Source organism: Amphiprion ocellaris, chromosome 12 (genome assembly GCF_022539595.1).
Source record: "Amphiprion ocellaris isolate individual 3 ecotype Okinawa chromosome 12, ASM2253959v1, whole genome shotgun sequence".
In the NCBI taxonomy this organism is placed as follows: Eukaryota; Metazoa; Chordata; class Actinopteri; family Pomacentridae; genus Amphiprion; species Amphiprion ocellaris.
Window position 1 is genome coordinate 13,868,997 of NC_072777.1, and position 19,202 is coordinate 13,888,198.

At 36.8% G+C, this 19,202-nt stretch overlaps 1 protein-coding gene and 1 long non-coding RNA gene across 5 annotated transcripts in view; one reads left to right on the forward strand and one right to left on the reverse strand.

Annotated features, from left to right (window-relative positions):
- ncoa1 (nuclear receptor coactivator 1) overlaps nucleotides 1-1,470 on the reverse strand; it is a 61,459-nt gene extending 59,989 nt beyond the window's left edge. The window contains exons 1-2 of one of the 3 annotated variants that reach the window (XM_055015919.1): nucleotides 891-1,466; nucleotides 690-786 (exon numbers count right to left, since the gene is read on the reverse strand). The gene's annotated coding sequence lies outside the window, so the exon portion shown is untranslated. Of the gene's footprint in view, nucleotides 1-689 lie in introns of all 3 variants that reach the window. The other 2 variants (XM_055015920.1, XM_035946090.2) reach the window with 2 other exon arrangements.
- Nucleotides 1,471-2,017: 547 nt separating this feature from the next.
- On the forward strand, nucleotides 2,018-10,821 carry LOC129350191 (uncharacterized). Of its 2 annotated transcripts, none has more exons than XR_008603521.1 (3): nucleotides 2,018-4,000; nucleotides 9,244-9,402; nucleotides 10,324-10,821. It is a non-coding gene; the product is annotated as an uncharacterized LOC129350191 (long non-coding RNA). The 2 variants fall into 2 exon arrangements; XR_008603520.1 differs by lacking the exon at nucleotides 2,018-4,000 and adding an exon at nucleotides 7,422-8,623.
- Nucleotides 10,822-19,202: the final 8,381 nt, after the last annotated feature.

Sequence of the window (19,202 nt, forward strand, 5' to 3'; positions counted from 1 at the left end):
TCCTCCAGTGGACTTTCAAGGATGACACATTCTGGTAGAAGCTGTTAATGATCAATATTTAGTCTGAGATTTACAATTTTGCAGTCAAAAGTATTTTTAACAAAACTTTCTGTGATGAAACACTTGGGATTAAACACTATTAAAATAGCATATAACCACAAAACATTCAAAACCTGAGAGCAAATGAACTGAATTTTGTCCAGTCAAATGTTTAATGAAAGCTAACATCTTGTCTGGATGTATGTTCTTAATCTACTTTGGAGTATTTTTCCACTGTGCATGAGTTGTTTCTATAGGTTGTTTTAAAATGACGCAGAGGCGTTTTGCCACACGTCAAGAGGTCAAGATGTTCTCGCAATTTTCGCGTACAGGGCGCAAGTTGCAGCTAATTACAATGAACCTGAGCGACACCTTGAGGCCTTTCGTACATTCTTACATAAGAAGTGCCTGATCGCTTTCTTTGCAGGTGGCGGAGGAGTAAAATGCCCCAGCGAGCCCAGTACGTTATGTATTTCGTTGGAGAAAACGGTGTCAGTGGATTGTAGTAACGTTATGTGGAAAAATCAACAATGAGTCAGGCATGTTTGGAGGCCCAGAGCAGATCCTCCGCTGCAGCGGCCACTTCAATCATGGTTTGTCTGGATGACATGCTGTCATGCAATTAGTACGATGCTTTTTGATTGGCTTACCTGTTCACTTCAGCTTGTAAATAACGATCCTGCCAAAGGGGTCTTGCTTTAGGTTGTCACGCTGGATGATTAATTCCCATGCAAACGGCAGCTGAGGCTGTGTGTAAAACAAGCCAGTTAGCCAACTTAGCTAACCAGCTTAATTTACTGCTTGCTCGCGACAAGGATGGTCAGTTGTCTGACTTTTTTATCCACACTTACTTTGGATTGATATTTTTGCGGTCAGCGTTGTCGAACATGTTTTAAACACAAGTAGGTTAGCTTGGAAACCGGGCAAAAGTAGTGCGTTAGCTGGCTCACGATCAATTTAACGTCAGCTTATGTTGACAAACAAGCCTGCGTGGTTAAAATCACACACGACTTGAAGCTAGCTAACGCCAGGCTGCTAGGACGGTTAGCTTAGCTAGCCGACCAGCTTGCTAAATCCAAACCTTGTTCCGAAAATCCCTTTCTACCGTGTGCGACTTATATCCCAGCGGCAGTAGCAATTCGTAAGTAACTCGGAGAATCACTTGTGGGTGGTTTCTGCGTTTCAGTGACGGCGCACTCACGTTTGCTAACGCAAGTTATCGCTTTGGTCTCTGCTCTCCGCCATTTCCAATCTCTCAACACAAACAAACAGGGCTGCTCGTGCGCACGGAGCGCCGAGGCGCGTTCACGCTGAGGGCAGCGGGCAGCAGCTTCTCCTGAATGGAGAGAAACAAGACTGTTGATGATGTGACATTAATGAGCCGCTGTGTCACCGGGATGCAGAATACACACCAAGACAGTGTGATCCTACGACACCGCAGAGAGTAAATGGAGGAGGCTGAGTCTCGATACAATATAGAAACTGTAGGCCTCCCACAGCAGTGTCTTCATGCACTGAGCTCAGTCGGTAATGAAGCACTGATGCATCCTGACTGATGCACTGTAGCTACATAATTTATAAGGGTACAGTTTATGTTATGATCATCATTATGTAGTTAGGAACCTTATTATCCACAATGTGGGAAACGGTCTTTAGCTCCACAACATCATTACAAACAAGAAGATTAATGAAGACAAACATCAGAGACAACAAATAACATTAGTTAAAAGGGCATGAGTGCAGTTGATACCACAGAAGACATGGAGTCTTCATGTGTTCTGTAGTTTTTCCTGGAAATTTAGGGTTATATCCTGTCAGAATTATTATAACCCGATCCCCCATGCTGCATAGATAAGCAAGTAATTAATACAATTTTTTCAACACAACCTGTTGTGTTTGAACATGTATCTTATATTGATGTCAAATTATATTGTAAAAACTGACTAAAAAGACTTGACAGGGGTCAGTTTGATTATTTTAAACACCGTATTTTTCCACCACTGTTCAATATTTTTTCAACAAAATGTTATTTCTTGCAATCTTTTTGTCTGTTAGGGGGTATGCTTCTGTAGAAAAACAACAATGTGATCTCACACTAATGATGAAAAAACAGAGAAAAAGTTCTGAGGTCGTTATTTTAGAGTTTAATTAGTTGCACTGAGTTTGCAAAATGCCAGAGCCCCTCTCCACCTCTTCAAGTGAAACCAATTATCTGCTTTTCTTTGTTATATTTAATTCAGCATCTTTAGCTTGTAAATATATATATATATTTTTTTTTTTTAAGAAATTTTTTTTCAGTGTCTTATTGAGAAATTGTGAAGGGTAGTTTTCACATTTTTGACATTGCATGGGTTTTCCTTATTTTTCTTTTTTTATTTGCATGCATAATTCCTTAACAAAACACATAATCATGCATCTTTGACTTATCTTTTGACCTCATACATTAGTAGTTGTATTAGCAAATTTATTTCTGTTTGCACATCCAGCAGACACATAGGACAGTTGTTGATTTAAAAGTGTGCTCCATCCATACGATCAGTGTCCAGTATTCAATCTTCTTTCCTGCTGTGCTGTGGTTTCCATGTGGTTCTTTATGTGATCCAATGTTCTCACTTGGTAGCCGCAGACCTTGCATTGTGTTCTGTTTGGTGCCAGACTGATAGTGTGCTGTGGGTTTTCAGGGGAGGCACTTTAGAAGTGTAGGTTAAATTTTAACTAATAGATATCACTATGGGATTTTCTCAGTTAAATACTTAAATTATAAACAAATTTTTTTAATGATTTTTTTTTATGTCTAAATATGCAAATTACATATTATCTCTGCAAATACACACTAATTTGCACCAATTTCCAGAACAGAAATGTGAACAGTGTGATAAAGCCAGACTTAAAATATCACAGACAAAGAAAGGGATTTTTATTTCTCTTTTTATTAGTCCATAAATCAGAACATACTATCAACAACCTGTAAAAAATATACTTTCAATGTGTTGTTAGGTATAAAATGTTATATATGTCTGACTATGAATGCCGTAACTCGAAAGTTTAGTGTATGTAAGTGGAAGTGAAAAGTTCTGACTCAAAATAGAAGAAAAAATAATTAAAATTAAGAAAATGATTTTTAAAGATACACTGCCATTCAAAAGTTTGGGGTCACTTAGAAATGTCCTTATTTTTGAAAGAAAATCTTTTTTTTTTAATGAAGACAATAAATGAATCAGAAATCTAGTCTAGACATTGTTAATGTGGTAAATGACTATTCTAGCTGGAAATGACTGATTTTTAATGGAATATCTACATAGAGGTACAGAGGAATATTTCCAGCAACCATCACTTGTGTGTTCTAATGCTACATTGTGTTAGTTAATGGTGTTGAAAGGCTAATTGATGATTAGAAAACCCTTGCTGCAATCATGTTAGCACATGAATAAAATTGTGAGTTTTCATGGAAAATGTGAAATTTTCTGGGTGACCCAAAACTTTTGAATGGTAGTGTACACACTAATTTGCATCAATTTCCAGAACAAATGTGAACAGTGTGATAAAGCCTGTCAGGCTGGCTGCTGCCAGGCCTAGTTAGTGCCCTCCCCTCCCCTTCCTCTTTCCTTTGAGGGCAGCCCAGCAGTGCAGAGGAGGTAACAGGTGTTCCTCATCGGCCATAATCAGCCAGCTCATTAACAGGTAGAGTGCAACCAATCAAGCTTGATCTAGTCCACTATATAACCAGACACGACCCAGCTCTCAGTGCCGGATCGTAAAAGAAAGGAAAGAAAGACATATGTTCCTTCTGGACCCACCCGCTCCTGCCGTTTGTGCCGTCGGCACTGGACCCTCCGAGCAAAAGGAAACACTCACCTGAGCCGACTCCCTCTTTCTGGTGTCCTTCCCCACTCACCGGTTGCTGCTCCAAACCCTGGCTGTCACCGCTGGGATCCAGTTCTGAGCATTCCCAGTTTACGTCGTGAGTTTGTTGTCCAAGTGTAGTTATAGCTCAAGTTAAAGAAGCACCATAGTTGTAAAGACTTCTGTTGTAGTTACCTCTCGCTATCCTTGTAAAGATAGCCTTGTGTTAGTTTAGTATTCTTGAGACTGACTTTTCTCGCCTAGGTGTTACCTACCGCGAGTTAGTGATTATTTTGGTCCTGTTACAGTTCCGCCCGGCCCCAAGGTGCCGCTGTAAGATTCAGAGCCTAGTGCTCTCTATTTCCGTTCCCAGTGTTAATCCTGATTTCCGTTTGTTGTACCAAAGAACGTTGTTAATAAATCAGAGTTGCATTCTAACCCCGTCTGTTCATTTCCTGCACCTGAGCTCCCACTGAACAACGTAACAAAGCCAGACTTAAAATATCACAGACAAAGAAAGGGATTTTTTTATTTCTCTTTTTATTAGTCCATAAATCAGAACATACTATCAACAACCTGTAAAAAATATACTTTCAACATGTTTTTAGGTATAAAATGTTATCTACGTCTGACTATGAATGCTGTAACTGGAAAGTTCAGTGTATGTAAGTGGAAAGGAAGATTTCAGACTCAGAATAGAAGAAAAAAGAATTAAGCTTAAGAAAATGATTTTTAAAGATATGTTTTAAAATAATTGAAAACCACTGTTTGCAAGTAAAAATCGTATCACAATGAAACTTCCCAGTTGATCACTAACATAAGGACATTTATTTCTTGTATTACCAGTTTTCTAAAAGTTGATGTCTAGATATGCAAACAGGGTATTAATAATTATAAACATCTAATACAAAAAATGTAGTAAAATAAACACCTAAGTGTATATTTTGGACATTTAACTTTCACAAGCGTAAGAGAAGAAATGTTATGGGAGGAAAATAGCCTATAATATTGAAATGAAGCAGAGCATGAAAAAGCTGTATGTTTCCCTGTAGTATCTCTCCTTTAGGGCTTCTCACTGCTGTGGTTGTACATGAGGTTGATCAAAATCAAAACTGTGCGCCTCAAGTTGCTAAAAAGATTGCAGAGGTATTTGATAATTCTCTCTGGGCTTATCCTCTTGTGTGACATCTTTCACATTATTTTAGACCCATTTTATATATAAATGCACAATTATTGATTAGTGCAGCTTTATTATTCCCCCTCACATGAAGCAATGTTTTAGAGACTTGCATGGACTTTGTTCTATCAGACTATAGCACATCTCCTGCTGTTTACTGTTGCTGGAACGCTCTGTTACTTTAACAGACTTGTTTTGCAGGAAGTTCACGCAAAAAAAATGTAGCATACCTATAGTGTATGTCCTTGGCTGTGTAACTTATTGCAGCAGCACAGCTCCAGTGTGTTTGTACCCTCAGGCTGCCTCCTATGGCACTGGGATGAATATACATGTGAGAATGAGAGTAGCGTGTGTCTGGGCGTGTCTTTAGGAGATATTCTGGGAAATTCTCTGCAATAATTACATTGTGTGTAATATGTTGATTGGTCACTTACATTCCTGTAGAGCCTGTAGCTTCACTTCAAAGTTCAAGGTTATGACTCATGAAAACAGCCATCTCATTCCAGGGCAGTTGTGACTGTTGGAGATGATTTATTAGTGTTTGTTTGCCGTTTTCAGACGTAATAATGGCTGTTAAGTGCTTCATTATAGCATGCCTGAAAAGGGTGGTGAATCTGAGGATACTGCCATTTCGCATTTACAGGCCAAATTTGCGATGTAAATTATCACCACTGTGCTCAGTGTTGGCTCGGTTCCCAGGCATTTTCATATGTCACAGCTGAGATCCCTGTCAGTCAAGAAAACAGGCTCCAGAAATGCCTACTGTCAAACCTTAATATCCTATCAGTGAAACAATAAAAGACATAACACTTTGGAGACAGTGAAATGAGCTATTAAGACAAATTGCATTCTACAGTCTGAGCAACCCACCACACAGTAGAGAATGAAAGTGCAGCAATATCATGAATCAGCTGTCTTTTTGATGGAGATGTATCCAGACAGAAAATGTATGTTAAAAAAACACAAGACCAACATTTTGTATTTGTGTTCATATTCATATGAAATCTAAAGTCTATGCAGACAGAGCAGCAGGTTTTTAAAAGTATCTTCAGCTACTCTCGGAGGAAGTGTTGCCTTTAGTTTGTAACATTTTTACTGGTTGCTCCTGCTTAGAACTCAAACTTTTAGCTGACTGACAGAATATGAATCAGACTGGAACTATTCTGGTAAATGATTAATCATTAAAGTCATTTTTCAAACAAAGATGATAAACCTCAGTCGTGAAGATTTGTTACATCATTTTTATCTTGTGATAGTAAAATGAATATTTTAGTGTTTTTGAATAGTTTTGAAGACATAATCTAGGGGGTACTTTTCACATTTCCTGACATTTCATAGTAAGGTTTGATTTTATGGATTAATTGATGGGCAGTATTCACTTGTATTTGTTACCACCTTTGTCATGCTCTGGTACATTTCACATATTTCACATATTCCATATTATCTGTGGCTCCGCAGATGATACGGTGACTCTCTGAGTCCTTTACAACATGAACAAAAGAAATTCACAACATAAAATGTCAACAACAAGATACAATAAGCCGTAACTTCCGCCTATATAGTGTAGTTTTATTATGTTGTGGAATTGTGTTATGCATTGTTGTATCAGAGTATTTGCCTTATTTATTGTTTCTTACCCCACTGTCATTGTTATTGTTTGCAGAACAAAATAAATCCATGCATCCATCCATCCATTATCTATTAACCCTCCTGTTATGTTGCAGGTCAAACTGACCCATTTTAAAGTTAAAAAAAAAAAAATCTAAAAAAAAAATTGTTTAAAGTTTTTCTTTGGAATGAAATTTCTTCTGTTTGGCTTAACAAGCGTAATCAACATATAAAAATGAAAATGGTTCATTTCATATATTTGCACCCTGAACAGAAGGGATGTATTGCCTTAATTTATGAAGTCCGTGAAAAGAAAAAAATTCAAAATGTGAAATAAAATTTTAAAAAATTAAAGTCATGTAAAACCACTGTATTTTATATGTAAGTCTTTCCAATGTACATTAAAAACATTTTAATATACATTTTTTAATAAAAAATGAGTGAAATATCCTCATTGAACCATGATCTGTGAGAGGTAAAGAACACCGCTGCACTAAATATTAATTGAAATGATTTGTAATAGAGTTAACAATGAGATATACACAATGTTTATTGGGATTTTTTGGTTTCTGACACTTTTGGATAAATAAACATGACTCAGGAACATTTTTGCTGCTATTGATGTTAGGAAATGAACCTAACAGGAGGGTTAAGCTCTTAGTCCTCTAGGATATTGAGGTTGGAGTCGGTCCCAGCCTGTACAGGTCACCAGTCTATCACAGGGCTACATACAAAGACAGGCAACCAAGCACACTCACATTGACATTGATGGACAAATTAGAACCACCAATTAACCTCTGCATGTTTTTGGACTGCGGGAAGAAGTTGGAGCTCCTGGTGAGGACCAACGCTGCACAGGGAGAGCACGCAAACTACACCCAGAAAGATCCCAGACCGGGATGTGAACCAGGGATCTTCTAGCTGTTTGAATTTTGTCACTGTTGTGATATTTTATTGTCCAAATGACTGATAAGTAATGGCAATAATCATTAGTTGCATCCTTTGTGCTAAAGGCTGAGTTTCTGGTCGCATCATCTATCTTCACTTTTATTTACTAACAGCTTCAGGTTGTGATGATCATAGCCACTGTTCCCTCTAAGCTGCGCGCGTGCGCAATTGCGCACTGCTGACACGGTCTCCGCGCACAGAAAATCTGCGCTGCGTGCACACACCAAAAAACTCCAACCTAAATTGAAAATAAAATGAACACGTAACGATTCATTCTGTGCTATTTTTTAGTGTGAGTCAGTGAGTGACCAGTGCTGCTCCAGCCAATGATGCGATTCACATACGTATTTACCATAGACTGTGTTCTGTTTCAGGTGATAATATTTGTGTTAAAGTTTAAAAAAATCATTGCTTATATCTGTTTTCAGTCATTAAAATGTATTTTTTGCAGAGAAGAGAGAGTTTGCTGCACAATAGCACCACCTACTGGTTATTTTTAGTTCAGCCGTCTTTGTTTTGTTCATTTTGAATTGAAACTTTATTCAGGAAGTAACTTGTAGAAGTTGACAGTGCATGGAGTAATTGGCAGCTTCGGCATACGCGACGTTGTGATTGTATCGTCGTTTCACACTTTGCTTCGTTCAATAAACCCGTTAAACTACGGACAGAGTTTTGATTGAAGTGGAGTGTTTAGCTGCCTGTAGTAGATGTCAGCATGCATCGAGGACAGAACAGACTGTATATAATGGTATTTACGCAGCTAATCAACGTCAGGCGTCCTTATGTGCAGCCACCGTTGTTCTCATAGATATGAATGAGTAGATAGGACACGCCCCTTTGAGCTGCGTGCTACAGCGAGGCTAAGCTAGTGGGGGAAAAGTTTCAGGTGCATTCCGTTGATGTAGACAGTGTGAAAACGGAAACAAGTATGCCGGCTCACTGTGCTGCATACAGTTACACACTGCGTCGTACGATTGAGACAAGGAAACTTGGAATGACTTTTCATAGGTAAGAATAGTTTTTGGCTCTTTTTTCATTATGAAATCTTGCTGAGAGCTTCCAGTCTATGAGAGCTAACTAGTTAGCCACTAGCAAAACGCTAAGGCGAGCTAGCAGCTTGACAACCAAATACCAGACGATTAACAGTAGCTGTAGTATAGTTGTACAAGCAGTAGTAGTAATACTAAAAGTACAAGCAGCAGTAGTAGTATAAACAGCTGTTAGAGTCGTAGAAGTAGTATCAGCATTTGTAATAGTATTACAAGTTGTAGTAGCAGTGCAACAGTAGTTAGTGTACCACCACTACTACTAGTCGTAGTCACATTGCTATTACTACCACCAATACTACCAATAGTAGTTATAAAGCCTAACTCATGTATATCCAGATTACCATCTATTATCTTCCTCCAAACCCATTTTATGATTGGGATTACAGGCAATTCTTTAGGACTGCTCTCAAATAATTGAAATGTTACTAAACAAGGTTATACTTATCAAATTAAATAGCTCTGGTCTCCAGTATATTGGCAAATTTGGTTCTTTGTACATAATTTATTAGCATGATTTCTTTTTAATATGTTGTCTACAGACTTAATTACTTCTCTGTCTACTTTTCTTACTCCATGTAGGTTTCCCAGAGACTATGGGTTGAGGAGGAAGTGGAAGTTTGTCGGCTTAGACCTGGTGTCATTCCATCAGTGTTAAACTTCCCGGCTCATCTTGGAAGAGTACGTGCCAGAAGGACCACGACCAAGCAGCCTTGAGATCTTAGACAGCGTCTCCCTGAGGTGGGTGTCAATGGTGTTCACGGTCAGGTCTGTGCTAATCCCATCAAAAAACAAAACAGAAAAAAATCTAGATTATAAATCAACATGTAACTAAAGCACTCTGTGTATAACACCATAGTATAGGATGTAGTTCAGAAAATGTCAAAGTATAGTATGCTTTACTCAAGAATAACATAGTATGGCCTGTAGTTCATAGTACAGCATGTCGGCAAAAAAACCCCATAGATTATTATGTGGTTCAAAAAGCGCAAAATGATAGAATGTTGCCTAAAATTGTCATGTATGATATGTGGTTCAAAAAATGTCATAGTGCAGTATATTGTCAAAATAGTATGTTATTCAAGAAAACATCAGAGTATGTCATCTAAAAAATGCCATAGAATAATATTTCATTGCACAAGTAAAAGTATAGCAAGATTTAAAACTGTTCAAATTCTTATAATATGTTGCTAAAAAAAAAACTAAAACAAAAAAAGGTCAGTAATATGTCAATTAAAAAATCCTATAGTATAGCGTGTCGCCCAACAAACATCATAGTATAGCATGTCGCTCTAAAAACGTCACAGTATAGCCTTTAGTCCACAGCTGTCAGCAGGTGAGGAGCAACACAAAAACAGTCCAAACGCTGGTTTCCAGAGGGTTAGAGGAGAATTTATTTGAAAGAGTAAGTTTACAACAACACAACATGTGAGGGGGTTAAAAACAAATGGGTGTTAGTAAAATTAAAATAAATAAACAGAACTAAAAGTGAACTTCATGTTGACATTGATGGGCATTCCAACCAGAAACAAAGTAAAAGATAATCAATACAAAAAAAAAACTCTTCCTGTTCACCTCTTCAAGCCCAAAAACACACCGCAGTAGCATCCTAAACTTAAACTACCAATGGGTTCCCTGTTTTCCTTTCTGAACAATTCAAAGGTCCCTCTCTATCTCCCTACACATCCACCAACCACTGGAACACATCTCCAAAGTTCTGCCGGGTCAGCTCAGCTTCCCCTCAGAAGATGTTCCACCAGATGAAGGAGCCTTTTGAGAGGCAGCTGGCATCGTGATTGGACTGTACTTTGGTCTGTTCCAATCCAGCTTCAGCTCCAGAGACGGCAGGCGGGACGAGTCAACGGAGGCCGGGTGGACGAAGGCATGCAGCTGAGTACAATTCAGAAAACAACAGAGGAGGAGTGCAGTGGCCCAGGGCCAGAAAAAACAGAGTAGCATCGTATGTCTCTTAGAAAACATCATAGTATAGCCTTTGGTATGAAAAAACACCATCATATACATCGTATATTGTACAAATAACAAGTCAAAGGAAAGAGACATACATTGTAGAATTGTAGTAATTGTGGGCTGACTGATTTACTGATTATCAGTATTTTATTTTTTACTGATTTACGGTATTAAATACATTTAAAAATGGTGCTACTTTGGCTCTGAACCTTTATCTACCTGTGGTCGCTCTGTCTTCTGGAGTGATTTGATTGGTTATACGTCACGAATAAAACTCCTTTAACATCTGTAAACAAAACAAAAACATATCAACAAAGTTTTCTGTTAGAGTTTGTGTTCTTCTAAGTTTAACTCCAAGATTTTAAATACTTTCATTTACTGCAAATGAATATCTACTCCAAATGTCTCACTAATAATCATTATCAGCCTTAAAAACCCACAAAACACCCCTCTATACTCGACCACACTTAGTACCGTCCGGTTCCCCCTTCTATAAATCTGCTTGGAATCTTCCAATTCCTGTTTGTCAAAGTGGCCTTCTACCTGGACAGGTTTTGTTGGAGCTCATGCAACAAACATTTTGGGTAACTGCACTTTAATATGGATGGATGACACTGAATTAGAGTCTGTTTTAATGAGACTGAGTTAAGATGTGTAGCTCTGTCATTAAATAGGAAATTGTTTCTCAGAATTCACAGAGAAAACTCTGAAATGTTTGCTAGGTTAGTGTCCCACATGTTCTTTGGCTCAGCTAAAGCTAACTCTCTCCAACTTCTGGATCTCTTGAGTTGCTTGTTGTTAAAATATCTTGCTGTAGGTGCTGAAGCTCAGAAAGTCTGAGATGTTGGTTCAAAATTAGCTCATTCTCAAGTCTTATCTGAACTGTCGTCTTTTGTTTGAACTTTCCCTAAACTTAGGAGTTAATGACAGAGCAGCACATCCAGACTCAGTCTCATTTATGTAGAGATTAAACTTCAGTGTCATTCATTGATGTTAAAGTGCAGTTTTTCAAATGTTTGTTGCACATGCTCCCAACCAAACCAGTCCAGGTGGAAGACAATGTGAAGAGAAAGCTCCAGAGGATGAATATCACACATTTACGTTGGAAATAAATGTCCTTTCATTAGACATTGTCATGCAAAAGTTGGATTTCCCTTTAATGATGTTCAAATCTTTGTTGAGTGTTTTGTTGATGTTGGTTTCTAAAGGTTTTTTGACACTCGGCCCCAAAGATTAAAACCTTCTACGGCTCACAAGCTGCAACAATTCACACATTATCAACTATCTTTCTGACTAAACTAAGATAAAAAGTGAAAAACTGTCTGATTCCTGCATCATGAATGTAAATCTTTTTGGTTTTTATGACAGTAAACTGAATATATTTGGGCTTGACATTTTATAAACCGAAACAAGAAATGAATTACTGGAGAAAATGACAGATTAATGGACAAAGAAAATGTGTTTTCTAACATATATGGCTGAATTACTCCAACATTACAAGATACATACAGTTTTAATTCAATTGTATTTATATAACGCCAATTACAGGTCAAATTGTCTCAAGACTTTATTTTTATATTTTTTTGTCATATTTAAAATATGACAAAAGTAAGAAATTTAAACCTCTTGCCTAATACAATTTATTATTTAGTTTTTAAGAGACTAATTGACAATTCAAACTTTCTCCACTAAAACTAATAAACATGAGATCAAATAGAAGGAACAGTTTTAAATACTGCAGTCCCACGACGACAAGAATAAAGTCTGTCAACAAAAACAAAATCTGCTGGTGGATTCCATTAAAATCCTAATAAATGATAAAAAAAAGTGTGCTACTAAAGGTTTGTGGTGCTAAAAATGTCAAAGTAAAGATATCAAGTTGAACATCTGGATGGAGGTTGATAAAAGTTGACCTTTCATTTCTCTGGAGCCGACTCCATGGATTTTATGGATGGTGGTTAAAGACCTGCTCTTCTAGTCGTCTTCCTTCTAGTCACTGTAAAAGTCACTCCATCCTGGCCGACTTCAACACCTCTTCATGACAACTTGTTCTGCCTCCGACCTCGTGGAAACGCAAGAAACTCGGGAAAACCTGTCGAGACTCGAAGAACTCGTGCAGACTCGAAGAACTCGTCGGGCGGGGGAAGGTGTGGTGGGTGGTGGGGGGAGGTGGGGGAGTAGAGGGGGGAGGCCGCCACCCACCTCCCCGCCTACTCTCCGCCCTGACTCCACCCAGGCTCCGCCTTGGCTCCACCCGTGTGGTCACTTGGAAACTAAGATGCCAAAGGGACGACGAAATTATTTATTTTCATCTGATCTGTAGCTCAGTGAGTTAAGGATTTGCCTATGGAGCTGCAGGTTGCTGGTTCAAGACCAGACCCTTCTTAAATTTTATCAAAATCCTGACAAAGACAAACAAAGAAAAATGCCACTGTTGGGTCTTGAACCTGCGACCTTCCACTTGGTAGTCCTCTTCTTATCCCCCTGAGCTACTCGCTCAGATACTAATTCTTCTTTTTTTTGCGCATTTATCATCTATTTTTTGTCGTGTTTGAGTTTTTTTTTTAACTTGTGTCTCGACTCGACCGTTTTTCTCAGGAGGTTGGACTTCAACCTTTGTGCTGGAGGGTGGAACCCTCAGTTCCAAGACTTTCCAAAGCCTCCAGACCTCCCAAGTCCTCAGGACCTGAGCTTTCACACAGTCTGAGGGCTGACATTTCTAAGTCCCACAGTAGTTCTCTGTTAGATTTAACTTTCAGACACTCCAAGGACTGAAATCATAAAAGTACTTGAGTAGTTCTCTGTTAGTTTGAACCTTCAGACAGTCTGAGGACTGAAATTTTAAAAGTTTCTCAGTACTTCTCTGTTAGTTTGAACTTTCTGGTTAACAGAAGCCTTAAAACTTGTGACCATGAGTCTTGATTTCACATTTAGACCATCCGAGTTCTTCTCAGACCGTCACCTGTGGGTTTTTTAGAAATCCTGAACAAACTTTGATTCTCTTCACTGAACAGTAAAGTTTGTGGAGATCAGAAGGTAACATTAGTTTGATAAATGCCTTCAACTACTAGTAGATTTTATCTGGAAAGCAGTTTTCTGAAATGAGTTCTTAGTAAATCTGTCCACAATCAAACCAAGAACATAGAAAGAGGAAATGTTTGAAGAAACAACTTGATGTTTTCGTTTCAGACTAGAAAACGCTTTAAGAACTTTATCTGTTTTTGCTCTTTTGATCATTTTATTATTTCTTCTGTTTAATTTGATCTTCTAAAGTCTAACTGGTGTCTTTTCATATGTTTTGTCTTTAGTTTGATTCTTCTTAGATGTTTAGTTTTGCTCTTTTGTCACCTTTTATTCTTTTCTAATGTCTGATTTGATTTCGAAATGTTTTGTCTTTTTAATGTTTAATTGTTTTTTCAAATGTTTTATCGGCTTGTTTGAATTTTTTTTCTTTCCCAATATTTAATTTTCCGATTAAATCTTGAAGGTTTTTCTTTTTAAATGTTTTACCACCTTTTAATGTTTAATTTTTTTTAAATGCTTCATTGTATTTTCTGTTTAATTCCTATTTGAAGTTTTATTGTGTTTAAGATGTAATTTTCTAATTAAACATTTATTTTTGTAATTAAATGTTTTGTATTTTTAAAGGTTTAATAATCTAATTAAATGTTTTGTATTTTTTTAAATGATTAATATTCTTCTTGTTTAATTGTATTTTTTGAATGTTTAATTATTGAAAATATTTTATCTGTAATTTGTAATATTTGTATTTTAAAAATTTTGTTTAATTTCATAGTGACATGTATTGTATCTTGTTTAATTATCTAATTCGATATTTTGTCTGTTTAATAGAGTTAAACATTAAATACAATTACATTCTATTAAACAGACAAAATATCGAATTAGATAATTAAACAAGATACAATACATGTCACTATGAAATTAAACAAAATTTTTAAAAGACAAATATTACAAATTACAGATAAAATATTTTCGATCATTAAACATTCAAAAAATACAATTAAACAAGAAGAATATTAAACATTTAAAAAAATACAAAACATTTAATTAGATTATTAAACCTTTAAAAATACAAAACATTTAATTAGATTATTAAACCTTTGAAGAGACAAGACATTTAATTACAAAATTAAATGTTTAATTAGAAAATTACATCTTAAAGACAATAAAACTTCAAATAGGAATTAAACAGAAAATACAATGAAGCTTTTAAAAAGAAAATTAAACATTAAAAGGTGGTAAAACATTTAAAAAGAAAAACCTTCAAGATTTAATCAAAAAATTAAATATTGGGAAAAGAAAAAATTCAATTTTGTTTCATTTCATAATTACATGTATTGTATCTTGTTTAATTATCCTATTCAATATTTTGTCTGTTTAATATAGTTAAACATTAAATACAATTAAATTATTTTAAACAGACAAAATATCGAATTAGATAATTAAACAAGATACAATACATGTAATTATGAAATTAAACAAAATTTTTCAAATACAAACATTAAAAATTACAGATAAAATATTTTCGATAATTAAACATTCAAAAAATACTTTTTAATAATAAACCTTTTTAAAGGTTTTATTGTATTAAATTTTTTTCCCCTTTGATTTAATTGTTTTTTGTTATGTAGTTTATTTCTTCAATCTTCTTTTTCTGTCAAGATTTTAACCCCAACCTTAAAAATGAAATAAACCCTTAAATCACAATGAAAATACTTCTGTTGTCACAATCATGAGTTAGTCAATTATTCAGTTTATCAATTCAACTTTATTTGTTTAGCACCTTTCACACAGATGACAAAACTAAACAAGCAAAGAGAAAAAACTATGCTAAAACTATGATTAAAACTCAAAAACAAACAAACAAAAAAAGATTTAACATCGTAATAAAATATGTTGTGTCCAGGGGATGGAGGGAGTTTATTGAAGTCTTCTTGGGCTCATATGGGAAATCATTTAAAATATAAACTTGATATCCAGTCTAAGGAAACTGCAGAGCGACAGAATAACCAACAATATCTCCTGTTTTCTCCTTTAATGAGTCGACTCTTCTTGTGCTTTCAAACGAAAGAACTACAGACTCTTCACAACCTGCTCAAACTCTTGGTACAGGACCTCACCACACGGGTCAAGAAGGTTTCCTTCTCATTTCTACTCTGAAGCTCACCTTCTCCTGTTCAAACTGCTGACAAATGTTTCTGCTGCTCTAAAGTCTGGCCTCCAGAACTTCCTAAAAACTCTCAAAGTCTCTTCTGCTGCAGGTTGCTTTGTAGAACTGTTCCAGAAAACCTCACTAAACCACATGGAGGGGCCTCAAGATAGTCGTCAAAATGAAACCATACAAAAACCAAACTAGCACAACCCAAACGCTAAAGTCTCCTGCAGCCTACCAGAGAACCTCTGAGAACAGAGAATCAGGACAGGAACTTACCTTCTGGACAACCAACGTTGGTTCACAAACAAGAATACAGAATGTGTCTGACCAAAAACCTCTGAAGACTCACTACAGCCAAGATAAAGACACAACGCAGCTGCACCAAATCCACTAATCACTGCACACATTAACACCATGTGCTAACTGTGGCTAAAGAACCACATTTACCAAGACAACTATCCAGTACAAAGCCCTAAAACACACCAAGAAACACATTAAAGACGATTTTACTGCTGGAAGCTGCAAGCCAACGCCTAAAGAACAAACTAAAGCAAGGGAGCTAAACCTGGTTCAGTGGTGAAGAGAAACAGAGGAAATGTTTGTCTGCAGCTAAATAAAGCAGGAAGACACTGAGCTGCTCAGGTGTTCCTGATAACACCAAGCTGCTCAGGTGTTCCTGATAACACCAAGCAGCCACCTGGACAGCCAATAGGAACACAGCTTCCTGGAAGTCCAGAGGGCTGGGTTAGTGAAGGAAATTTAATTTAAAGTTGAAGCAGAAAGTTAACAAAGAAAGTTGAAAACCACCTTCTGATACCTGAAATCTCTGAGTTTTCACACAAAGAACACCTGAACATGTCAAACTGGTTTCATAGTAGAACCATCATTGTAAAAATGTCATAGCATGGTGTGTTGCTCAAAAAACATTAGGACCCGGCTGTCAGGGGACAAACATGTAAGAAACATGAGAACAGAGAGAACCCAACCAGTAGGTCACAGTTTATCATCCCCCAGTCATCTCCTGAAGTCCATATGGTGAGAGACATCAGTATCTGGTTGTTAATTTACCAGAGGATGCTTATAATCATGCTGATGTGGTCTGTACTCTACAGTATTTTAGTGACTCAATAAATGCCTAAGTTGTTTTATTTAAAATGCTTTTTAGTTTTAATAAACATTTAGTAGCCTATATGTAATCAATAAATGGCCTTTGCCTATCTAAAGAAAAACTCACTCAGAACTCTGATATGTTAACAGTACTAAATAAATCAATAAATACATGCATACACACAAAAATAAGTTAATACATTAACTGTGTTAAGATAAGATTTAGATTTTTAAAAAAGTTGTTTATGTTTTTGCAGAATCCAGTATTACTTACTGGTTGGTCATTACATTTTATTAGTTTGATTTCACTGTTTAAAATGATGCCACCTCTTTTCAGACAGAACCTGTGATCATAAAACAATACAAAATTTTTAGGTCCGTGTTAATAAAGCACTTAAATCTTTAAGTATGGCTAAATGTTTTTTTCAAAATTAAATATATCACTCCTTAGGTGGTAGTGGCCCCAAGTTCAGTAAAGTTGGAAAGATATTCACAGATTCGGACTTCCAGCATCAATAACTCTGTAGATATAGGTTGTCAAAACATAAACGGTGCCTCTTTCCCATTGTTGCAAGGCAGACAATGTGCTACAAGCCCAGTTTTATCAAAAGTAGCTGTCTTTCAAGCTACAGGAATAACATTGGTGTCTATGGAGTGAACAGGGTCCGTCTGCAATTTGCAAAACCGCTGCAACAGTAAAGAGAGACAAATATTCAATAACTTCACTCTTATACATTGTAGTGTCACTAAAATCACTGCAGCCTTCAACTGGCTCCTGTTGACAAAGTGTTTTAACAGAAATGTAAATGCTGTAATTTGATTCTTTTAATGAACCATGTAACTTGAATGGATGTGATGCTGGTGTGACCACAGTGCACACGTCTGATGTTGCTCACAGTGGTCCAAGGGACGCTCAGGGAGTTTGTGTGTTTGCTCAGACTCATGAAAAATTAGAGGGAACATTGATCATGGCTCATGTATTAATAGCAAATACTGTAAAATGAATCAACAAGTGGTGTTGCAGGTCTGTTATGAAGAACTAGCTGTTAGCATCTGTTAATTTCACTCCTGAGTGCTACTACTCTGTAGGCTGGTCAAGAGAGTGGAGCTTCTGCAGGACCAAGTGTCTTCTATTTGTGAAGGTCGCCTACCTACCTTAACCACCTGTGGTGTAGCAGCCACTGATGACATGTTGCCTTAGAGTCTGCTAGAGAAGTGGAGGGCTCAAGGTTCCCAGTGGGACTGATATGTTATGCAGGACTAGCTCTTAATATCTCTTAATTATACTCCAGAGACATGCTGTGTGTACTGTGTTGGCTGGTCAAACAAGTGGTAGCATCTTCTGGGTTATTAGTAGATGCCTTTCCTAGGTGTTTCACTGATAAGCCCATGAGACCTCCAGAGGGTTCAACAGTGAATCCTACTGATTCAGTTGGACTTTTTTCTCTTGATCCACAGCCACTGCTTGCTCTCTTCAGCAGCCCTGGAGAGGCCATCCTTGTCAGTGGACCTTCTCCCAGAATAGCCTTGATGTTAATTATGGTTACGGACCCTCTGTAGCTTACCTTATCAGATCAGATCTTTGCTTTGCACTGGTCTTCTCTACTACATCCTCCACTCCAAGCTTGGTGATGTAAATAAGATAGAGAGATCGACAGCAGCACAAGGTCTGATCTGAGGTTGATTGATGTGATTTTAGCTGGGAAGCAGAGTGTCTGGCAAAAGTCTTCCACCATCTTACAGTTGGTTGATGTGGGATCTGGATTTATCCTTATGGATGCAAGTTCTGCTGGTTGGATTCTGAACTAAGTAAAAACAATATGTTGAATTATAATTCCTTATTTCTTGCCTTGTCATCTTGCAAAAAGTGTCACATTTCTTTGCAAATCCTCACACTTTTCTTTGAATGGTGAAGATTTGCATTATGTGAAAGTATACTGAATATCTTTGGGTTTTTGAGTTTTTTCACACAAAACAAGAAATGTGACTTTATTAGCTGAGGGTCTGAAAGGGTCATTTTCCCAGTATTTTCTAGTTTTATAAAGCTTTCAGTTTATAAAAAGTTTTATAAAGCTTTCAGTTTATAAATAGTTTTATAAAGCTTTCAGTTTATGTTGACATTGTCAGAAAGCTTATAATTCTTCTTTATATTTATTATGAAGCCTGAGGTGTGATATATTAAAAGGTATTCTTTGTATTTTGTCTATCTAATCAGGATCCATGAGGGCGACAAACATTGAAAATGTATAAGCTTTGTAAAAATAGAATTTATAGCAGCGCTGTCGCATTG